This window comes from Periplaneta americana, chromosome 13, assembly GCF_040183065.1.
Source record: "Periplaneta americana isolate PAMFEO1 chromosome 13, P.americana_PAMFEO1_priV1, whole genome shotgun sequence".
Taxonomy (NCBI): domain Eukaryota; kingdom Metazoa; phylum Arthropoda; class Insecta; order Blattodea; family Blattidae; genus Periplaneta; species Periplaneta americana.
The window spans coordinates 30596962-30615164 of record NC_091129.1 but is presented as its reverse complement, the minus strand read 5'-3'; positions in this window follow the sequence as shown (position 1 = coordinate 30615164).

The following is an 18203-nucleotide window of genomic DNA, read 5'->3' as shown; positions in this document are numbered from 1 at the left end:
ACAATACAGAATTTTGCATGTTTAACTTTTCAACGTGGATGTCGTAAGCATTCGATTAGGCCTACTTCAATTCCAACATAGAAATCCGCATGTTTAGTTTTTGAACTCGGATGTCTCATTATCCAATGCTCAACAACTGCGTGGTAAGAACGCTCCATAACATAACACAGTGCGTGTCACAGTGAAATTTTATGGGCTGCACATGTTACCCGGTACCAGTTGTCAGACTCACATCTCTGGCGTAATATGTCGGATGCTAACAGAGCGTGGAGTCGTTCAATATTCCATCTGTCAGGCACAGAGCTGACAACTAATGTGTGTTGCAGTTGCGGTTGCCACCTCCCTACTGGAAGCTGCAGTAGTCATTAAAGAAAGACAATTTCATTTTCAGACTAGATCTTGCTATTTAATGTATTATACAAACAGATAATACATCTCCTACATACAGACTGACACGTAATTGTGTACTACAGGAACATCATTTTATTTTTACTAACATTTTTAATATTACCTTGCCTATACCTCTGGATCAACGCCGTTTGCTACCCCCTTACACGACTGGAGTTCGATGATACCGGCGTAATATACAAACATATAACTTTACTAGGTATAGAAGGGAAGAAAATTAGTTCATCCATTTACGTAAACTAGGAAATATCGCGCTTTTGAGTTTGATAATTTTCATTAGGTTTTTGTTTAATCAAAATACAGTACTGTATTAACAATGAGTGTTTTTACTCGCGAAGTGAGCTGTCCATGCGGACGTATTCATTATGCAGTGTATATCATACTGTCTACAGCACATTAGCGTACAATGTAGAGAATGAAGTTAAATTGAAAAATAATTATAATATGGATATTTAAACACATCCCGCATAGATAGTCGACTGAAAATGGCGGTTCCATTCAAACATTTTGGTGAAGGTAACATTACTGAAATAGAATTTTCGTAAGTCAATTATCATTTTATGCATTAGAAAACCTTATTTCTTCTAATCTTTATATATTTTCTCCTGTTTTTATCACTGTCCTACCATTTGTTTCTTTGTCTGCCAACATTTGAAACTGCAAATTCTTAACGGTACTATGAAACATGCTTTGCGATCGTCATTTGATTACAGTATAGACAGTCAACTGAAAATGGAAGCTCCGTTCAAACGTTTTGGTGAAGCTAGCATTAATTAAATAAATTTCAGTAAGTCAATTAACATTTTATTGTATTAGAATAACTTATTTCTTCTAATCTTTATATATTTTCTCCTGTTTTTATCACTGTCCTACCATTTGTTTCTTTGTCTGCCAACATTTGAAACTGCAAATTCTTAACGGTACTATGAAACATGCTTTGCGATCGTCATTTGATTACAGCATAGACAGTCAACTGAAAATGGAAGCTCCGTTCAAACGTTTTGGTGAAGCTAGCATTAATTAAATAAATTTCAGTAAGTCAATTAACATTTCATTGTATTAGAATACTTTATTTCTTCTAATCTTTATATACTTTTTCCTGTTTTAATCACTGTTCTATGATATGTTTCTTTGTCTTCCAACATTTCAAACTGCAAATTCTTCACAGTATTATGAAACACGCTTTGTGATCGTCATTTGTTTACAGCATAGACAGTCAACTGGAAATGTTGGCTCCGTTCAAATGTTTTGGTGAAGCTAACATTAATGAAATAAATTTCAGTAAGTCAATTAACATTTTATTGTATTAGAATACTTTATTTCTTCTAATCTTTATATACTTTCTTCTAATCGTGTAATAATTAAATTCCAGTCGAGTTATGATTTTATCTAGATAAATCAAAGCCTCTAGTGAGATTAATGTTGAAAAATATTGTGCAGGTTACATCCCACCAAATTTCTTGTATTTGTTGTTGTTGTGTTATAAGATTTTTAAGACTCAATGTTTTTCATCTTTCAAGAAATGAGGCTTAGACCGTTTTGCGCACATCTTCAATTGATCTTGTTCATTGTAAAGGATGAAGTATAATACATATTGAAATGATGTTTATAATAAAATTAAGTTGATGCAAGTTTTGAATGCTTATTGTTTGTAAGATCGCAGTGGAACGCAAACCTATCCATACTCTATTCGACTGTACGAGACATAATAACCATTCTCAACTGAAAGATTGACAATCCCATAAAATATGCAATGTTTAGTTACTCGCTTGTGGTTTATGGCCACTATTTATAGGACTGGGTTCAGTATATACCCATTTTTGAAAAGCCATTTCTGTCAGTTTTTAACTTTTTATTGACCATTATGTCATGCGCGTCTACTACAAATCTCAGCATCTTTTGCACATAGTGCTAAATATCGACAAAAGATAGTAAGGTAAGAATCTACGTCTCTAAAATTCTGCCGGGCTCGTATAAAGACATAAAACAGATTTATTGACAGAAATATTGGATATTTGGATTTTTAAAACAAGATAAATATCGTTATAAGCGTTGTGCAGTGGAAGGGAATGTAGATACCAGACTAGGATATGATTTATTTCCCCTGTGTCTTACGAAATATGAACACAGGAAGTTCACTGAAGATGAGAATAAGGTTAATATTTACGGTTACTTTCTAGAAAAGTCGCACTGTTCACCAGTAACTTCAGAAGTAACTACCTCTCGTAAAATACGACAAGCCCATATTGTGAGTCTTCTTTAATTCACATTAAACAGGTACATGAATGGAATGACTTGGAATGGAATAGACTTTCAGGAGGGAAACACTATGACCTAGTACTGCGACTTTTCAACATGTGTTGCGCTAAAATAGGATCTCTTAATAATATGCATAGTGAAAGTGGTATAAGTGCCATCCTTTTCACAGTCGTCGGGGACGGTCTACAGCAGCGGTGGCGAAAATGTAATCGTGCGCCGAGCCACTGTGTAACCTGCAACGTGCATAGCACCTATGGAGGGAGGCGGACACCCAAAGGGGAGGTGAAGCAACTGTCTTGACTTATTAACGGATTTTCATTTTCCTTACGTCAAGCACTTAAATATAATTTTATACAGTACAAGGCTACAAACTAATGTTTAGTACGTGTAACGAAGAAAGAAATGAACAATAAATCAACAATATCACAACCAAAAATTAATTGTCTTCAGAATGTCTCTGCGACAAAGTTTCAAAATCAGGAATTATGTCACTTACTGCCAGTCATAGTTGACCACGAAGGTATTTGTCTGTCAGTCGTGATTTAATTTGGTTTTTACTATTTTAATTGTTGAAAATAATTTTTCACAAACGTAAGTTGTAGGGAACATGGCTTCAACAGAGCAAGCGAAAGAACGAAGCTTCAGATATTTATTTTTTGGCAAAGATTTGAAAGTTCAACATTTGTCAAGTCCTTAATTTTAGCTTTCATTTGACATCACAAAGTAAATCAGTGAGTTGAAATTGAAGAGCTAACCGCATTATTCGTACATCTGCTGAAAAATGGTCGACGTACAGAGATGATGATGATGATGATGATGATGATGATGATGATGATGATGATGATGATGATAACAATAACACTTAACCTTCTAATGTTTCATCAGTAACATGTAGTACAATGCAGTTTCATGTTATACAATCGTTTTTCTCGTAATACTTGTGAACAAATCATACATTTAATATTCTCATCATATTGACAGCAAAAAAATGCGTCCTCCCATCCTACTTGGAACTGGTCACGGCTGGTCTACAGGATCAAATGTCCATACAACATAGGGTCAAAACTTGATAGTTTTCCCGGAAAAAAAAATATTTTGTTAGTTTATTTGCGTTATACTGCATATATCATTAGTAAAATTACGAAAATTATTACATCTGTAGGTATATGTAGCAAAGAGTTATTATTTTATTTTATTTTTATTTTATTTTAAACATTTCATTCCAAAGACTGTACAATGCAGCATAGGAAAATGTCATGATTTACAAGTAAGCAATAAGTTCATAAGTTACATACAATGAAATAATTACATTATAAAATATCATATGGACAATTCTCCCTAAACGTTATACAACTATATAGAGTTAAAATATTCACCAATATTATATAATGACAAGTCTATTAATTTGTTTTTAATTTCTTTCTTAAAAAGACTCAAGCTTAAATGTCTAATATTGCCGGGTAAAACATTATATAACTTTTTACAAATCTCTACAAAGCTGCTATTACTAGTAGTGTAGTTACATTGTCCTTTTCTTAAATCATTTTTATGCCTTGTAGAATAGCTATGTACTGAGCTATTTGTAGTAAAATTATTAATATTTGTTTGTACATACATTAAACAACGTAAAATATACAAAGACGGTACAGTTAAAATTTCAAGTCTCCGATATAAAGGTTTACAATGTGTACGGTTATCAATATTACAAATTATTCTTACTGCCCTCTTTTGTAGTTTCAATAACTTTATTATTTTAGGATCATTACCCCAAACTATTATTCCATACGTCAGATGGCTATGGATATAAGCAAAGTATACGGATTTTAGCACTTCAACGCTAACATGTGTTTTTAATTTCCTTAACATAAAAATACCTTTGTTGAGTTTCTTAGATAGTATGTCAATATGACAGTCCCATTTAAGTGTAGATTGTATATGCACTCCTAAAAATTTGACAGATTCTTTACAATTGATTCTATTGTTTAAGGAAAACTCTAAGTTCTGTATCTTCTCTTTGTTTAAGCAAAGAGAATTAGCTGAACACCAATCTTCTATTTTTCGGTTGATTGCATCAAGATCATTAATAATTTTCAATCTATCATAGCCAGTAATTGTTATAGCAAGATCATCCGCATATAAATATGACTTTATGTATTTGCCATCAATTATATACGGTAAGTCATTTACATAAATAATGAATAAAATCGGTCCTAAAATAGAACCCTGCGGTACACCAATATTAGTAGTTGTGTATTGAGAAAAACTGTTATTAAAATATACCGTCTGTTGCCTATTGTTTAAACAATTCTTAAAAAATTTTAAAGCTAATTCATTAAAACCATAAAACTTCAATTTCATTAAAAGTATTTCATGAGAGATACTGTCAAATGCTTTTGACATGTCATAAAATCGACTTAAAACATGCATTTTACCATCAATGTCTTCAATGCATAGTTTAACAAAATTCACAATAGCATCACAAGTTCCCTTACGAGCCCTGAAACCATACTGACATTGGGAAAACAAATTATTATTTTCAAAGAAACCTAGCAATTGCTTATTAATAATTACTTCAAACACCTTAGATATGACAGGTATAATAGATATTGGGCGATAATTATTATAATCAGATCTAGATCCTTTTTTATATATTGGTATAACTTTAACATATTTGAGACACTCAGGGAAAGTCCCAACATCTATACAAGAGTTAAATAAATAAGTTAGAATTTCTGCAATATTTAATGCAGCTAATTTAATTATTGAGGAATTCAAAACATATATATCATAAGAGTTACTATTGCTTAATTGAAGGATAGTAGTATATACTTCCTCAACAGTAGTCATCCTAAGACTGAACTCAGAATGAGTCCAGTTATTATTACCAAATGCCTGGCACAAATAATCTTCAACATTATTCTTGGCTTGTGGAATACCATTGACAATCTCAGCTAATTTGTCCGTAAAAGAAGAATTAAAACCGCTTGACGTAAGTTTAGTATCAGTATAATTACATTTATCATTATTGTTTGTTAATTCTTTTATTATAGACCAGATTGATCTACTTTTATTATTAGAGGAAGTGATTCTAGTAGAATTATACCTCTATTTAGCAACATTTATTTCTCTCTTGTATAATCTCTTGAGTTCATAGTATTTATTTCTGAATAATTGATGCCCAGTACGTTTGAATTGATCATAAAAAATTATACACTTTTCTTTGAGCTTCATTAAATCATTGCCATACCATTTCGGTTTAGTTATAGTAATATCATTGGTAGTATATATTGTTTTGACAGGAAATGCCATATCAACAATAGTTAAAAACGTATTTAGAAAGCACTGAAACTTATCATCTATCGTAGTTAAGGAGTACAAAAATAGCCAATTTACTTGACTTAACAAGTAACAAAAATATGCAGATGCCAATTCATTAATAGGTCTATAAACCTTAACAGATTTTGTGTTTTTATTGTGTGTACTTTTCTGTGAATTTAAATTATTAACTTTCATTATTATACTATTATGATCAGAAAGCAATGAATCTTCTACAAAAGAATCAATTTTGTTAATATCAATTGATGCAACAATATTATCGATACAAGTTCCTAAATTAGTATATCCAGGTCTTGTAATATCTAGTACAGTGTAATTAAGTCCATAACTAACTAATAAGTTGACAAATTCTAATTTTTGTTGACTTTCAACTAAGAGATTAACATTAAAATCAGCACCTATAACTATTGAGGCATTAGATTTATTTCTGTGGAATGACATTTGCAAAATATTATTTAAAATTTCAATAAAATCATAAAAATTTTTCTCATCAGGTATTCGATAAAGTGATATACATATACAATTAATTTCCTTAATATATACAGCTGATATTTCAGATATTTTGGAAAGTGACAGATTGACTAGATATTTAAGTTCAATACTATGAATTTCATTTTTAATAAATATAACTGAACCACCACGTTTACCAGACACCCTACAATATGCACTAGCAAGATAAAATCCAGGGATTTTTAAATTAGTTAGTTCATCAAGACTCAGCCAATGTTCACATAATAGTAAAATATATGTATTAAATTTGATATTCATTAAAATAAGTTCCTCAATTTTTCCTAGGATACCTTGCATGTTCCACTGCACTATAACATACGTATTTACATAATCAATATTATCTAGTTTATTTGCTGAAGTCAACTTACACGTATCCTGATTTTGTAATTCTGGGGATTCATGAATCTGTACATTACTACGTACACCATCTAAGTTGAGTCCTTTTCTAAGTTCTGCCTTCTTAAAAAAATACCTGGTAACCAGAACACCTGCCGGCCACACGTCAGGATTCAGCGCCTTATCCAAGTTTTCCATATTAATACTCACTTTGAATGATGAGTAATATTCAGGATATTTACTTTCCAGGGAATCACATATTACCTCAGGAAAAATGTCTCTTACAAAATCAGTAAGCATGTTGCTCGTCGTGGTAGGATCTAACCTAGTCACAAAAAGGAATGCTTTTTTGGGGACTGTTTTTAGTTTGCTGTCTTTATTAATATTTTTTCCATTTACGACTATTCGCTTCTGATGTTCAGCTTGTTTAACACCTCGTTTAACCACAGTTGTCCATTTTTCTTGTTTACCACTCGGTTCGCTGCCCCTTATGTCGTGTTTACCAGGTTCCATGTCGATATCATGCATTAATATGGGGTCCGAACTAACAGGACTATTAACTGTTGTTTTGGGATTTTTCGAATTCGTAGAATAATTGGTACTTTTGTTGTCCACACGCAAATTCGAGGTTAGAATATCACTATCACTGATATCGCATATTACTTGACTACACTGTTTAGTCTCATTTATTAATGGCCTTGAACAAGTAAACTGTATCACAGACGCTGTCAAAGCTAACTGATCTGTTAGAATTTTAACTTTTTCACGCAATTCTTTAATTACGCAGTCCTTTTGTTCAATAAGATACTTAATTATGCGAACATCAATTTTGTTTTGATCATCCGCCATTTCCTTTAAGGCATCGTAGAACTCACCTTCAGTATTAAAATCTACTGTCACTTCACTATCAATTGCACAGCACTTAATATTGTTATCGTCAATAATAGATTTTCCCTTCACCTTGCTTCCCTTTCCACGACCCGACATGACATATGGTTCCAGACGACTCGACTCCAGTTTAAATGAACATTTGTGTGTTCTATTACGTTTTCGTGAAATTAAATAGAAATGCATGCTTAAATTTGTTAATATTCATGCTTAAGAAACGTGGTAACGTTCAGCAGGCAGTACTCTGCACTGACGTAAGTACGAGTCAGCTGAGTTCAAGCTCCCTGTCCTTAGCTCTACTGCCGAGCGGATGACAATTCAGTACAGGGTATTCGATAAACAACTTACAATGTCATTCACAGTTTAGGAATATCATATCTTATTAATTTATGGAGAAAGTTGTCGTAATTCAAGTGAGGCAAGAAGGATGTCTCGTCAACGTTTTCCTCAAAGGAGGTTACCTATCCGGCGAACTTTTGTAGCAGTTTCTCAATGATTATTAGAAACTAGAAGTCTCTTACCCCGTTTCGACAATCACAAACCAGAAATTTTTTTAGAAATGATAATGCTTTATGGAAGCGGGAGAGATTAAAACGTTGATTTAGAAAAAAAAAGCTCGTGTGATTTTGTGTAGAAAACCATTATTGTTTATTCTTTAGACGTACAATTAAAAATGGAGCAATATTGATTACATAAAATATAAATTTAACATAATGTTTTATTAATGAGGCTGGAAGTTTGTATTTGCTGCTCATTTTATGTAAACAACAGTATTGTCATGGTAGCTCCTGCATTAGAACAGAGCATCTGTTTTGTACCGGTATGTCTGTACCCGCTAGAGCTGTACTTGCACTTCTAAACACCCACCTGCCCATCCAGCAAGGTTGCAAAACGTCTGTTATTGTAAACTTTAATAATTAGTTAAATATTTCAATTTGAAAAAATTTGCGAGTATATTTTTCTTCCTTATGATGTGAATAATCATCAGTTGAAATAATAGCACTTATACCCCTTACACCCTGTAGTGTTCACGAGATACTAGCCATTGATTCAATACTTTAGAATACAACTTATCTCTTTCCCCGTAATCCAGCAGCTAGCCGTTGTACACAGAACTTGATCATGGCACTGGTAAAAATGAATTTTCTCCAGTTAAATATCCCTTGATTTTATTTTCTTCTTCCACTAAGTGCATTAGTAACACTCGGGATTTTTAGTAGAAGATAGGAGAAAAAATCTGATTTATTAAACATTTTAAATTAAATGAGGAATTTTCAGAAGGGCGAGAATGTGTTCTGCACGTAGTGATACTTTCGAGACTTGGTGCACCGCTAGACGCAACGAGTAGCTAGTTATTGCTGCACAAAACAGATAGCAGCAAAATCAGCGTTTTTGGCGTTTGAAACGGGAGGGTCAAATCACTGAAAACTTACATTTACACACTTCATAATTTTGCACATAGATGTACAATTTTTTAATACAATTTCTAAAATTAAATATTTAATATAAGATGTTTTATCTTGCACTTGCATCTGGTTTTGTACAAGACTCAACTCTTTTTTATAAATAAGCGTATAAACATATTTTTCCAATTATTTATTTAAATATTTTGAATATATACGTTTTATTATAATTATAGGTAGTACTAAAAAACTAACCCCTTTTTTTCTTATTAAATCTTATCTTATTCAATTCTTGTTATTTCATTGATTCTTTCCATTCTCATTTTTTTAACCAAAAAGAGATATGTATGTATGTATTTATTTACACTGCAAATGGGTATATACTCGGTGGCAGTGGTAACTAATTGCACTCAATAATGACAATTAATAATAAACACAACTAATAAAATAATAATAATAATAATAATAATAATAATAATAATAATAACAATAATAATAATAATAACAAGGAGCATCCTAAATTAAGAGAATCATGGTCACTTAAAATAACATTTAAAGTAAATCTAATTATTATCTTAACCCTAAGTTCGAACTAAGACCCACGAGTGTGACAGGTTTATAACTGCACAAGTACCTTTCGGAGCTACACTTATTTCGCTGTCAACACACTCATTGCACTGATTGTATCCTGATTTCACTAACACTTCTAACCATTTTACTGTTCAAATACTTTGCACAGCCACTTCACTGACACCAACACACTTCACTGACACAATAGACTTCACTGACACTACACACTTCACTGACACAACACACTTCCTCACTGATAGAACACTTCAAATAACAAGATATCAATTACACCCTATACCTAGTGTGCATAATATATTACTACTATTAGTAAAGTCCTTACGCCTATTTGAATACATTTTTGGTTATTGGTAAAGCCTTTAGTAAGTCTGCAAGTAAAGCATTCCAGTCTCTGATAGTACGATTGAGAAGAGAAAACTTTCCAGTGTCCGTCCTCTGTCTTGTTTCCCTCAATTTATATGAGTGGTCGTTCCTTGAAGAGTAATTTGGCGACTGCAACCTATTTTTTATTTCTCTCCTGGCAGGCTCACCTATTTGCTTTTGTAATTTTTTGTTATTATTATTCATAAATTTTATTATATCTATTTCTTCATTCATTAGCAGGAACTTTTCATTTATAAATTTCATCCGAATTTCTTCTGTAGGTTGACATTCCAGAATAATATGAATGTCACCTTCTCTGTGTCCACATAATGGGCAAATACCTTGAGGTAGATTACCTCTATTATTCCTTAACCTCCAAATCCCCAGTCTGAACCAGGCCAGCCCAAATGTTCCTTTCATTTTCACATTATCTATATAATTAATCCGTCACCATATTTTTCTGCATCCTATTAGCAAATTGATCTTTGTCGGTATCTTCAACCACTTAATAGCCACATGTTTCCTCTAGAGTGAAGTTTTGAGGGTAGTACGGGTCTCCGATGCTGATGTAGGATTTAAGAGCTTGGGGTCCAAGGCTCTGCGGTTTACCACCTACCCAAATGGGGATGAGACCTTGTTCTCTCAGGGTTGCCAAAGAGAACTCGAGTTTCCCTGCGGCTGATAAGTAGATAAAGGCTAAACCAAATTTCTTCCCGGGTCAACCAAGTACACAACCGAATTCATTGTCATTCTTATCTGAAATACATGGGCCAGTACTGCAGTAAAAATGACGACCTACTCTGTTCTATGGAGTTAATCTTCTCAAAAGGATATTGGACAAAATTTTTTTCGACATCAACAGAAGTGATATTCCTTTCTATATTTGCATAAAATAAAACATTCCTCTAACCATTTACATATATATATATATATATATATATATATATATATAACATTTCCAATTCTGTAACTTAAATAATTTTGGAGAAAAATTTGCCTGAATTGTTAAAGTGTATTAAAAATGTTATAATCCCTAAAGTAGTCTATATGTATATTTCTTCTACTGGTATTTAAAAAATATAAATGTATAACCATGATTAAACAATTATACTGTACAACATGAAAGTTGTCGTTTTTATAAAAATGTGTATTCGATGTGTTTTGTGATCGCAAAAACGAATCTGCAGTTAGTTTTTGTCCAGCACGCATTGTTTCTCCAAAATAAAAAGTTATTTAATGTTAGTGAAATGTTGCACTACTTTCACTTTATGGAATGCAACATGTCACTGAAAGTACACTTCCTTGACAGCCACCTCGACTTCTTCCCAAAAAACCTTGGTGCTGTAAGCGAGGAACACGGGGAGAGGTTTCATCAAGAAATATCTATCTTCGAAAAGCGCTTCAGTGGAAGGTGGATTGTAAGTATGCTGGCTGGATATTGGTGGTAACTCACCAGAGAAATTGCAGAAACTGTCTACAAACGTAAAAGATCAAAGAATATATTTTAATTTGTGAATTTTGACCAAACAAAGGTTGCTTTATGTGCTAGTATAATAAATTTGTTTAAATAAATGATGTGCGTGTACCACAAAAATGATATATGCTAGAAAATTTTTGTTTTCAGAAATTAACTCAGCAACTCTCATTTAGTTAAAATTACATAGTTTCATCTAAAGGACAGAAACAAAGTTAAAATTTGTTTTCCAGTATTATAAACATAGATTAATATTACAAATACTCAATTCCAAAATTATGAAATTTAATATACTTTCTCATTATACATTGTATGTGATTTGTAACAATTTAATTCATGTTAATTGTTTTCAGCTTATTTCTCTTAAACTTTCATTTGTAAGACACAGTGAAATGAGTTAATTTATTATGCACTTATCATTCCCAGGAAGTTGGCTCTTAGGGACTGAATATGAAGAGAGTCGGATCAGAGTTCAGGGAGCAATTTTTGTAGACTGACGGACAAATATACAAAATGCATGTCCGAAATCACATTATCTATACCAGGAGTTCTGAAAACGTATTCCGGCGCAAAATTTAGAAATCGATATTTTTCTACAGCATCACGAACAACTGTATTCTTCATGTAATGAGACAGCCAAAGAAAGAAAAAAATTCGCAACCTTTGCGTTGCGAGTCTCATCGGACCCCTCGGTGCGTGTTTCTTTGATGGATCACATGCGGGGACCGCAGATGGCAGTTCAGCGTGCTTGCTCGTTAGAAAACCCGCCCCTGCTAACTGCTTTGGTAACTTACTCGCTGGATTTCCTAGATAGGTTGCTTGCTACTTTTCACGCGTGCTTGCATGCTGGGAGTGAAAACGGCTGATGATTTTGCAATTTCAACGGGAAACTATGCATTCCAAATGACTTATGGAGAGACCAAGGATGAAGTAAGGGCTCTAATTGAGGCGCACAAGGAAATTTGCCTCATTGCATTTTGGTGTGTAGTTCCTGAAGAATGCGGTATAAAGGATAAGGTAAAATAAATAGCTTGAAAATTAAGGGGTTAGGTATAGCTTACAACAGGAAATTTTTGGAAATATTCAACTTTTTTTTTTGCATTACTGTATCTTGTACAATAATGAAAATTGGTAGGTATGTGTAAAACACTATCCCTCTGGCATTAAAAAAAAATTATGGTTAAAAAATTATATTACTTGCTAGCTTTTAAGAAACCCGGAGGTTCATTGCCGCCCTCACATAAGACCGCCATTGGTCCCTAGCCTGAGCATTCTCTATCATCATATCCCACCTCCTTCAAATCCATTTTAATATTATCTTCCCATCTACGTCTCGGCCTCCCCAAAGGTCTTTTCCCTCCGGCCTCCCAATTAACACTCTGTATACATTTCTGGATTCGCCCATACGTGCTACATGCCCTACCAGTCTCAATCGTCTGGATTATTATATATATATATATATTTTTTTTTTTTTTCAAATTTCATAATGATGGCAGTTTACTGTGCGATAATGAAGGGTTTCTGTCATAACTCATAAACTTGTTAACTTTTTCATATTCCCTCTTTTTTTTTATTTTATTGCCGAAATATTTTATTTTATTTTGTGTTAGAAGAAAGTACTGATATTTCACCATTTTTTAAATGAATTTATTTTTTATCAGACAATCTCTCAAAGCTAGAGAAGTGATCTTGCATCATGTTGTAGATATGACATGCATAAATACACACAAAATATTTCATCACAGAATGTTGGATAGTTTTTTTGAGTTATGTGGAAAACGCTTCATCACTTCACAGTGAAATGAATTTTGAAAACAAAAATTTAAATATATTTTTTTTTAATCGTAAAAATATTTTTTTCATATAGCAGAAGGACAGTGTTCTACATATACTAATTTTCATTATTGTAAAAGATAGAGTAATGGAGGAAAAACATGTTGAATATTTGCAAAATTTTACTGCTATAAGCTGTACCTAACCCCTTAATGAAGCAATATTTTGAGTTAGCTTGATATACTGCATATGTTAAAAGTCTGAATTTTATACAGAGTGTTTTCATATAAACTTTGAAAGAATTTGGAATACATCATTCAAAGCTTGCGTGAAAGTGTGCCTTTCTTATGTGAATAATATAGAGTAAAGTCTTTTGTGTAATATGCGCACATTAACGATGCTTTTGGATGAACTTCTAGTACTCTACGATTACAGCCTTCGTTGGCCTTATCTTCTCCGTCACTACTCGCCTTCGCGACCTCACTACGCGTAACAGAGAGCGCTGCGTCAGTCTCGCGCTCCTCCGTGTCGGTCAATTTTCGTCGTTTTCTGCTGTATCTCTATCGAAATCAATGGGACTTTTTAGATTCCATAGACTCTGCTCTATTCACCAGTTGTCGTGTTTTATAGAGACACTGTTTAAAAAATAGTGTCGGTTTCTGGGCAAAATATTAGTCTGAGTGTGTTGTGAAAAGAAATTAATCTTATCTTAAAAGTAGAGGCTATTAGATTCTTTGGTAGTGAGTCATTTCTCACAGGGGTTTCTTATCCTACGATGGCACCACTCTCTGGTTTTTGTTGTGAAGAATTCGTTGATACCCACTTCAAATATTGAAATTTTCTTCCACGCAGAAATTGGGTCATTATTCGAAACAGATGTCAACCTGAAAGCGAAAGATCAGAGATGCTGGGTGTGGTAGCAGTTCGATTTTCAAAAACTTCTGGATCTTTTCTATGTTTTTTTTGAGCGGTATGTCCTGTTGCAAGAGAATTCTATGTAGATTAGCTAATGTCAGATAGCTATCTTTCAAAACTTAATGAACTTGATCTAGCTATTGAGAATGAAGATACGTATCGACTTCACGTCTGCTCAACACAAACTCCCAAGAACACACATGTTCAAATTCCACTAAACACACAACATTGCTTTGGGGCCCAACGGGTTTTGTTTATGACCTTCGCAAGGATCAATTCATTTTTACCACGTTATGCCACTTTTGATCAATGAAACGGTACGGTACGACGTTTTTCAACCAATCCTACAATTTTTATCAGCTCCCTAGCATTTGCTTGCATTTGTTTGCTAACATTGCACTTTCAATAATCATTTTACCTTTTAAAATGATTCATGTTTATTTCATCATCCTTAATTTAATAACTAAATATTTTCTGTCATTTATCTGGTATAATTATTTAGGTTATGTTATAGCTTCTGCTGTATGAGATTATGGATAGTCACGTATCAGAGATTGTTTAATATATATTGATAATTAAAGTGAAATGAAACTATTTCAATAAAGATGAATCCGAATCAACAAAGCCTTAACTAGTAATCGTCCATAGAGATCAATGAAGATTGTATAGATGGCACAACTAGTAACAAGACAACAGCTCATCATAACACACTACTGCGATCTAAAGGTAGTGATGAGATGGTACAATAATACATTTTCAAAACAGTTTAGTATTTTAGTAAGTCAATTAATATTTTATTGTATTAAAGTACAACAAACTAATGTTCAAAATAATATACAGGAAATCTACCACCACGTTAACACACATACACAATGCCCCCAATCACCCCACACAACACAAACACGCAGAATTTCGATCCATGATACACAGACTCATCAACATTCTTATGAGCCAACTAGACTATAAGGAAGAAATACACACTATCAAATACAGAGCACAGGAAAATAATTACAACTTCAACATAATAGACATCATAAGAAAGACTAAACGTGACACAAATGCAAGAACAAAACAAATGAAGAGTCCACTGCAAGAATGATGGCTGTCACTTTCTTGTCGAAAATGAACCAAGACTGTCAATGCATAGCTTAAGACATATAGAATGTGCATAGAGAGTTATATGGCATTAACACTGATAGTCATTGTTCAGTAATGATCGGAAAATCACAGTTAAGATTTGAGCGCAAAGCATTTCAAACTTTCAATTGCTTCTCCTGCAAAATGTATTCCAAATGACATCCATCATTCTTGTAGTGGACTCTTCAAATACATCACACTAACATACGAAAAAAGAACACATACAAGATTGCATCATATTTCAAGAAACTAAAATACTCGTTGGATAAAGAACACAGAACAAACTACAAAAACATATTAACACACAAATAAATACAACTCAACAAGAGTATACAAACTATCATGCAATAGTTGCAACGACTTCTGCATGGACAGACTGAAAGATTATTTGAAAGACGTTACAAGGAATATATGAAAACCATAACCGAAATACACAACAATTCAACCTCGCACACTTCAATCACAACTACAGCAACACAGACACTGACATGAAAATACTACACATCCAGCCGAAACAAACCAGAAACTTGATACTCTAGAAGTCGTGAACAACATGAAATTGATAAACATAAAAAAATACACTCCCAACACATTCTGAACTAGAGACCTGCAAAACTGCGCACACAACCGGTTTAGATTCGTCCGGTCGGGAGCTCAACCGGCTACGATGACATCGGGCCGAATAACTCGGTTTTCGAGCGATTACGCCTGATGTATTGCAGAGAAGACACAACATCAGGCGCATTTACATGAAAATAACGTTTTTCGAGTACACAACCGGAGTAACAAGGAAATTTACGTTGTCTTATTGTAATAAAAAGTGTTTGCAAGTATTCTTACAGTTCATTCGACACTATAACAAATATATTTTCTTTATTATTTTGAACTTGCAGTAACTTTATAATTATCGTTTATATTTTAAATTTTAGAGTTTTACTAATGAAAGTTGCTTCTAGATATGTTAAACAATGTTATAATTTTTCACAGAACAAGACGTGCACAAGCCATGCATATTTTTCTTACCAATAAACGCTATATAGCTGGCGTTTTTCCATACCAGTGTTAAACAGTATAGGCCTATGTCATAACTTCATCATTTGATTACGTCGTAACTCTTTCTCGTCACATATTGACTGAATCTTGTTCGATTTGTATAACCCAATGATCGATATTACATAAATTCATGTATGATCGCGAATTATTTAGAACACAAATCTCATACAGAAAGAAATGGTAAGGAGGAAGAAAATACGATCTCCAAATAACACCAGGTACATTTCATCATACAATAACTTTTTAACATTTTCTCAGTAGGCTATACAAACAGAGTAATAATATTGAAGGATATTTATTTTGTTTAATTACAAAAATATGTTTGCTTCAAATAGGAATACAAACAATTTGACACTTTAATACATTTATTTTTGTATTTCGAACTTGCAGTAATTTGACTAGTAACAAATAAATGAACAATGGACACAGTGACATCGAAGGAAATAGACGTAATGTATAATGTGAAATATCATAATGTAAACATATTAAAAAATATAATTACAATTCATAAGTCCATTATGACATTTGTACTTTAAACTAAAAAAAATGTATAGGCCTACCTCTAAAACAATAGTTGCATGCTTTTTAATTATTCTAATCAGTTGTAATATTATTTATTAAGAAATCAATTTAAAAAGATAAACAGTAATGTTATTCTTAGCATGCAGGCTTTCACAGCCGGTGTCTAGTTGAAACAGAGCTTCCGGGCTAAGATGCCGTGGTCTACTGGTGCTGACGTTACCAGACGTTTCGTCTAATCATATACAGTAGACGAAACGTCTGGTAACGTCAGCACCAGTAGACCACGGCATCTTAGCCCGGAAGCTCTGTTTCAACAAGTAATGTTATTTTCAACAATACGATTAGTTTGGCTCCCAATGGTGGTTGTTCTGTACAAAATAAGTATAATTTACACATTTCTAAACTACGAATAACAAAAGACTAGTAAGGTTTAGAAACAAATCATTCTGTATAGAAAAGATCTACTTCAGAGAAAACAAGTATCATTCAAAGAACTATTTTATTACACACGTGCTAATATCAACTCTTTGATGTTCACAATTATTATTAGGGCCTATTATCATAGACTACATGATCAGAGTTGACTTCTTGTGTTTATGTATTAATAAATCTGTTTTACTAGTCTAAAGTTACGCTCGGTGCAAACACTTATTCATGGAATGGCCAATATTCGTTTCACAAGTGTTGCTGGAGAGGCTAGAGTTGTTTGGTGATCCATCCATCAATTTAGTATGTAGAAAATGAAATGAGCATAATGTGTAATGTGAGATATAATAAGTAAATAAATCAAAAATAGAATTACAATTAATCACAAAACATAAAATTAAGTAATTATTAACTCTAAATGCATTCCTCCAAAACAGTAGCTATTCATATACAGGGTAGAAGTGAAATAACCCTGCAGATTGTACGGGGCGATAAGGTTCACTTAAATGAATGGAAAATCTATAATACGTTTATGACTCTAGTCATAGTAAACATACTAAAAGCATTGGTTGTAGTAGGTTTCAGAAGATACAAAGTTTTAGTTTTACTATTGATCGAGTTTACCGTTTTTGAAGTGTGTAATTATTGTAATATTATAATTCAGTTTTCCAGTGTAAGCAAAAATTACAACCTTGGTAATTTGTGGATACCGAAAGTTTTTTTCTGCAATTTACGCTTTACAACGTCTGTAGTTTCACGCTGCATGCTGTTTGTTCCTCTTGATGATCCGCAGCTATAATATCTGGATGGTT